Source organism: Stigmatopora argus, chromosome 7 (assembly GCF_051989625.1).
Source record: "Stigmatopora argus isolate UIUO_Sarg chromosome 7, RoL_Sarg_1.0, whole genome shotgun sequence".
NCBI lineage: Eukaryota > Metazoa > Chordata > Actinopteri > Syngnathiformes > Syngnathidae > Stigmatopora > Stigmatopora argus.
The window spans coordinates 16495586-16501605 of NC_135393.1; the positions used below are offsets into that span (position 1 = coordinate 16495586).

At 42.5% G+C, this 6020-nt stretch overlaps 9 non-coding genes across 9 annotated transcripts; all 9 read left to right on the top strand.

The window, feature by feature from the left end:
- The first annotated feature begins 2959 nt into the window (after window positions 1–2959).
- trnac-gca (transfer RNA cysteine (anticodon GCA)) lies at window positions 2960–3031 on the top strand. The gene has a single exon. It is a non-coding gene; the product is annotated as a tRNA-Cys (tRNA).
- Window positions 3032–3142: 111 nt separating this feature from the next.
- Window positions 3143–3214, top strand: trnac-gca (transfer RNA cysteine (anticodon GCA)). Its single transcript has one exon. It is a non-coding gene; the product is annotated as a tRNA-Cys (tRNA).
- A 110-nt stretch (window positions 3215–3324) lies between these two features.
- On the top strand, window positions 3325–3396 carry trnac-gca (transfer RNA cysteine (anticodon GCA)). The gene has a single exon. It is a non-coding gene; the product is annotated as a tRNA-Cys (tRNA).
- A 111-nt stretch (window positions 3397–3507) lies between these two features.
- Window positions 3508–3579, top strand: trnac-gca (transfer RNA cysteine (anticodon GCA)). The gene has a single exon. It is a non-coding gene; the product is annotated as a tRNA-Cys (tRNA).
- A 111-nt stretch (window positions 3580–3690) lies between these two features.
- Window positions 3691–3762, top strand: trnac-gca (transfer RNA cysteine (anticodon GCA)). The gene has a single exon. It is a non-coding gene; the product is annotated as a tRNA-Cys (tRNA).
- A 111-nt stretch (window positions 3763–3873) lies between these two features.
- On the top strand, window positions 3874–3945 carry trnac-gca (transfer RNA cysteine (anticodon GCA)). Its single transcript has one exon. It is a non-coding gene; the product is annotated as a tRNA-Cys (tRNA).
- Window positions 3946–4056: 111 nt separating this feature from the next.
- On the top strand, window positions 4057–4128 carry trnac-gca (transfer RNA cysteine (anticodon GCA)). The gene has a single exon. It is a non-coding gene; the product is annotated as a tRNA-Cys (tRNA).
- A 111-nt stretch (window positions 4129–4239) lies between these two features.
- trnac-gca (transfer RNA cysteine (anticodon GCA)) lies at window positions 4240–4311 on the top strand. The gene has a single exon. It is a non-coding gene; the product is annotated as a tRNA-Cys (tRNA).
- Window positions 4312–4422: 111 nt separating this feature from the next.
- On the top strand, window positions 4423–4494 carry trnac-gca (transfer RNA cysteine (anticodon GCA)). The gene has a single exon. It is a non-coding gene; the product is annotated as a tRNA-Cys (tRNA).
- The last annotated feature ends 1526 nt before the right edge of the window (window positions 4495–6020 follow it).

A 6020-nucleotide genomic window follows, 5' to 3' on the forward strand; every position in this document is an offset into this window, starting at 1 on the left:
AAATTGGCGGTGCTACTCCACAGTGTGTTTTTTCCAGTAAAAAAAAACATAATTAAGTCGTTTAAAAAGTCACATGCGGGGCAAGGTCATTGTAAAATATTGCACAATCTAAGTTGATCTTGACAAGTGATTGCTAAATGCTGTATTTTAGTTTAAAAAAAATTATGATTCAGAAAATGGATGTGACAGAGAAAAAAATCAGGTGGGTTTGTTGTATTCGTACACAAAAAATGGGCAAAATGTAGTGCTGGGTAGAGTCATTAGCAATTTTACTAGCGTAGCATTACGTCACACTGATATTACTCAAGTAAAAGAGGCAGTAGTCATCCTGAAATTTGAAAAATATTAGGTGAAGAGAATACTCAAGTAATGAGTACCTACTTACAAATAATGTTATGTATTTTTTCTCAGAACGTCAGCTAATATGAATGATTATTTTACTGTACTATAACATTTTATATGACCATATGACGACCAAAAGTGCGCCAAAATTGAATTCCGACAAGAAAAATCCACATATTTAAACATCACATGTTCAAAGAGCATGCGGGCCCCCTAGTGGGAAAAAAAGACGCCACTTGTTGGATTTAGGGTTTTTGAACGTAAATTTATAAGTGGTCACGTGACCGACCGTAATGTATGTTTATTGTTGGTGAAAATGTCGATATTTCTGTCCACAATAAAGTAAAATCTGATATTTTTTTCATGATTTGTGTACCCACTAAACTGTCGTCACGGATGACAAAATTGTGGGTACAAATTAGTAATCTGTGGGTACAGATTACTAAACTGTGGGTAAAAAAATGAGTCGTCTGTCGGTAAAAATGACTAAACTGTACTTTTTTTTGCATTGTTGAAGCCCCCAAAAACGCTTTTGTTCGAGTTCATGGACCTGAACACGAAGAATTCGAAGAATTTTTAGCATGGCGTTCACGTTAGCCTAACGTGGAATGTAATCGCCGACGTGTATGAAGAAGGAACACTCGCCTGGTGTGTAGAACGGGTTAAAGGTCAAACACAGTGACTTGAAATGGGTCAAAAAGCGTGCTGGCATTCTAGAATAACGTATTAGCCTCACCTTTTTTTTTGTAGTTTCTAACCATTCGTTATGAGTACGGGTGAGCACGGACAGCTGCTCTTGTTTTGATTTTCACTTGTTACGCTTTGTTTGGCAACTCCCCGAATTACGACACACGTTCAATGACACATCAAAACAATGGTCGCAAGTGAATTTGACTGTTGAGTGACACGCAGGAAAACATCCGATCTTCCCTTCGACGTACTCAGAAGCAATCGTTCTTTACAGGATAATATAATTAACTTATTTTCCGGTCTTAAAGTTGCTTTTTTTTCACATCTTTGGTGTGGATCACACAAACCGTCACCATCGGAAAATTGTTAATATGTGTCATGTGGATTTATAAGACTTTACTAACTGACATAAAAAGTTAACCTATACTAAGCTCTCCTGTCATGGCTAGATAGCATAAATAGTCCGGTCAGACTTAATTATTTTTTGGAAACAGCTTGAAGATGACAAGCCAAAATGGGAATTTTCCAAGAAGTGTCAGATTATGATTTGGATTCAGTACTTAAAGAGCACAGGAAAAAGTGGAGAAGGAGAAAGTAGAGGTCAAGGATTAGGCGAGTCAAGCCTTTACAGACGGGAAAGTAATCTAGACGTGTCAATATTCTGCCAAAAGAAATATAATACACAGAGTCAAGGAGATTATCCCCATAGAGATTGCGTAATCTCAGCGTGAGTGAGCGTTACGGGGAACAGACGGTGCAATTAGTCACCAGCTCTGATGCTTCAGGACACGTCACATGTCAAAGTACTCTCCTTCGCTTGCTAGCTAGCGTTAGCATTAGCGTTAGCGTTCGCGCATGGCATCAACATGATGAGATTTTGAAAATGACCAAAAAAATAGCGTGTAGTAATTAAAAGGCAAACTTTCTTTAACGCTTTTGAATCGAAATGCAAATTCCCAAATTTGTAATTTCTGAAACTTTTTTCCATTGACGGCATCAAATTATTATTTTTTTGCCATACCAGGTCACACCAAAAATGTTGACATTCCCATCTAGATTTGTGGAAGCCTCAAAAACATGTCTTCGAGACAGTGGTATTATACGTACAGCTGTTCTATTGAAGATAAAAGCGCTATTATGGGATTTGGGAGATTAACACACACCTGTGTGGCGGGATATTAGAGACATGAGAAGAACCGGTTTGTGTTTACTTAAAAAAAGCGTCGACGAGAGACGAAAGAATACGTAGACACCTGAGTCGCACGTATTTAAGCTTCTGACTTCATTGATCACTTACTTGAGAGATTTACAGTGTTTCATCTAGCGTATGCATGTTATTGTTTACGGACCGAGTTGATGAAGTGTGAGAAAACGCACTGTGTTTTGAGAGGAAGTCGTCTCGGGTAAACAGGAAGGTATGAGGATGGCGGATATGACAGCCAATGAAGGGATGGAATTTAATTTGACGTCGGAAAAACATACCGTGTTTGTAAATGAATAGATGATTCGGTCACGTTAAGCATTTCCTTCCTGACGGACTTTGGATGTTGACTCCTTTATATGGACTTTTCCGAAACTGACTGCGCATAGAGACACACAACAAGGGCAAAAAAAATTCCCCAGATGGCCTGAGTGTTTCCTCTCGATGCAGGCGTGAGCTCTATTTGCATTGGCTTGACGTCTGGCTCTGTATGGGTGTGTGCACGCTGAGTGTCAAGTGCCTTCAGAATTTGGGTATTGATAAGGAGGGCTACCTCAGAGGTATAGCATTTGTATGCAGGTTGAGAGGTCCCCATTTCAACTCTGGGTGCCCCCTTACCAGATCTCTGCATTGCCATATGTTTTGCAGGAGGGTCCTAAATTTGGCAATGCATGTTTTTTACCATTATGTAGGTCCAATTCCCACAATAATTTAACATAGCACAAGGGGGGTATAGCTCAGTGGTAGAGCATTTGACTGCAGATCAAGAGGTCCCCAGTTCAACTCTGGGTGCCCCCTTGCCACTTCTCAGCAATGCCATATCTTTTGCAGGAGGGTCCTAAAATTGGGTATGCAAGTTTTTCCTCATTATGTCGGTCCAATTACCACAAGAACTTAGCTTTGGGCAAGGGGGGTGTAGCTCAGCGGTAGAGCAGTTGACTGCAGATCAAGAGGTCCCCAGTTCAACTCTGGGTACCCCCTTAACTCTTCTCTGAAGTGCTGTACTCTTTGCCAGAGGGTACTAATTTTGGGAATACAAGGATTTCCCCATTATGTAGGTCCAATTCCCACAAGAATTTATCTTTGGACAAGGGGGTGTAGCTCAGTGGTAGAGCATTTGACTGCAGATCAAGAGGTCCCCAGTTCGACTCTGGGTGCCCCCTTACCACTTCTCTGCAATCCATTAGCTTTTGCAGGAGGGTCCTAAATTTGGCAATGCATGTTTTTCCCCATTATGTGGGTCCAATTATCACAAGAACTTAGCTTTGGACAAAGGGGGTGTAGCTCAGTGGTAGAGCATTTGACTGCAGATCAAGAGGTCCCCAGTTCAACTCTGGGTGCCCCCTTACCACTTCTCTGCAATGCCATATCTTTTGCAGGAGGGTCCTAAAATTGGGAATGCAAGTTTTTCCCCATTATGTGGGTCCAATTACCACAAGAACTTAGCTTTAGACAAGGGGGGCGTAGCTCAGCGGTAGAGCATTTGACTGCAGATCAAGAGGTCCCCAGTTCAACTCTGGGTGCCCCCTTGCCACTTCTCAGCAATGCCATATCTTTTGCAGGAGGCTCCTAAAATTGGGTATGCAAGTTTTTCCCCATTATGTAGGTCCAATTACCACAAGAACTTGGCTTTGGGCAAGGGGGGTGTAGCTCAGCGGTAGAGCATTTGACTGCAGATCAAGAGGTCCCCAGTTCAACTCTGGGTACCCCCTTAACTCTTCTCTGAAGTGCTGTACTCTTTGCCAGAGGGTACTAATTTTGGGAATAAATGCATTTCCCCATTATGTAGGTCCAATTACCACAAGAATTTTCCTTTGGACAAGGGGGGCGTAGCTCAGCGGTAGAGCATTTGACTGCAGAGCAAGGGGTCCCCAGTTCGACTCTGGGTGCCCCCTTACCACTTCTCTGCAATCCATTAGCTTTTGCAGGAGGGTCCTAAATTTGGCAATGCATGTTTTTCCCCATTATGTAGGTCCAATTTCCACAATAATTTGGCCAAGCAAAAGGGGGGTATAGCTCAGTGGTAGAGCATTTGACTGCAGATCAAGAGGTCCCCAGTTCAACTCTGGGTGCCCCCTTGCCACTTCTCAGCAATGCCATATCTTTTGCAGGAGGCTCCTAAAATTGGGTATGCAAGTTTTTCCCCATTATGTAGGTCCAATTACCACAAGAACTTAGCTTTGGGCAAGGGGGGTGTAGCTCAGCGGTAGAGCATTTGACTGCAGATCAAGAGGTCCCCAGTTCAACTCTGGGTACCCCCTTAACTCCTCTCTGAAGTGCTGTACTCTTTGCCAGAGGGTACTAATTTTGGGAATACATAGATTTCCCCATTATGTAAGTCCAATTCCCACAAGAATTTGGTATTGGACAAGGGGGGTGTAGATCAGTGGCAGCGCATTTGACTGTAGATCAAGAGGTCCCAAGTTCAACTCTGGGTACCCCCTTACCACCTGTCTTAAGCACCACTTTGTTTTGCTGGACAGTCCTTATCCTTTTGAGTTAGAATTTTGGGAGGGGGGCATCACAACCCAACTATCACTTGTCTTGACTTTCAAGCTGCATTTGAGTTGCAACCTCATCGTGACCTTTGTATACAGCATTTAGCCACAGCGTTCCACTTCCTCTGATCTTAAAGCTGGGAAAACCCACAACAATACGCGGTGATTCAGATCTTCCCTTCTTTCCCTTTGCCGACCACATCGTCCACCCGCTTCCCTTTGTCTTGCCACACGCCGAGGGTTAACACATAAATGAATACATGGAAACAAAAAGAATTCCTTCCAAAGTTTGGCATCCAAAGACATTGAATTTGTTCCCTTTGCGTTAAAAGAGTCTTGTCCTTCCATGACACGCTCCAATCCCAAGAAAACTTTTGCTGGGAATAACCGCTTTGAAAAACTTACCTGCGCTCGTTGGAAACTGCTGAGCAGAGTTTCCCGATATAGCGACGGCGGCGTGATAAGTCTGTGACTCCGGTTTGAACCCCGCTGGGACTAGCAGCCGAGATGAAGATGAGTCGGGGCGCAAGAACGTGTGCTCTAATTGCTAATTAGATGTGGGCTGTCGCACGAAAAATGTGATGTTGGCGGGACGTGAGACGATACGAATAGCGCCGTGGCGGAACTGACGCGGCGTGATAAGCAAACTCAATATAAGCCTTAGTAATTGAAATGAGACTCGTCTGAGACCGTTTACGACTTGACAATTAACTGTCCAGACAAACTTTGCTCACTGGGTCACAAGTTGACAACCGCCAGTCTTGTGAGAACCAGTTTGAAGCTGTTGGACACAGACAGCAATTGTGAAAAATGTGTCTGAAAATACGTAAAAGGCAAAAAATTGTGAAAAATGTTCCATTTCCATTTTCTTGAAGGCCTCTTTTCTCGATTTAAAGTTCGTGTCATCCAGGAATAGGCACACATGGAGGCCTGCTTCCTGACGAGGAGGAAGAATCCCCCATGAACCTTGACCTTCAGGTTAACCTGGACTGTCTGACCCCAAAATGGGACAGTCAGTTTCCTGGAAAACACTCGGGATAATGTGGGAAAGTGGAGAACTTATTGTCTCACTTGGCACTAAAACCACACATACTGAAAGAAAAGAGCCTCAATCTTACAAGAAATAATGATGATTTTCTTTTGTTTTTGCTTTGGTAAAAGTCAACCGTTTTACTTTATATTCCTAATACATATGACTTTTCCCATTTTCTTAGTATACAGTATTATTGTATTTATACAGTAAGTATATACGACTTTTAAAAGTTTACTCTAAAAAAAAAATTAAGTTG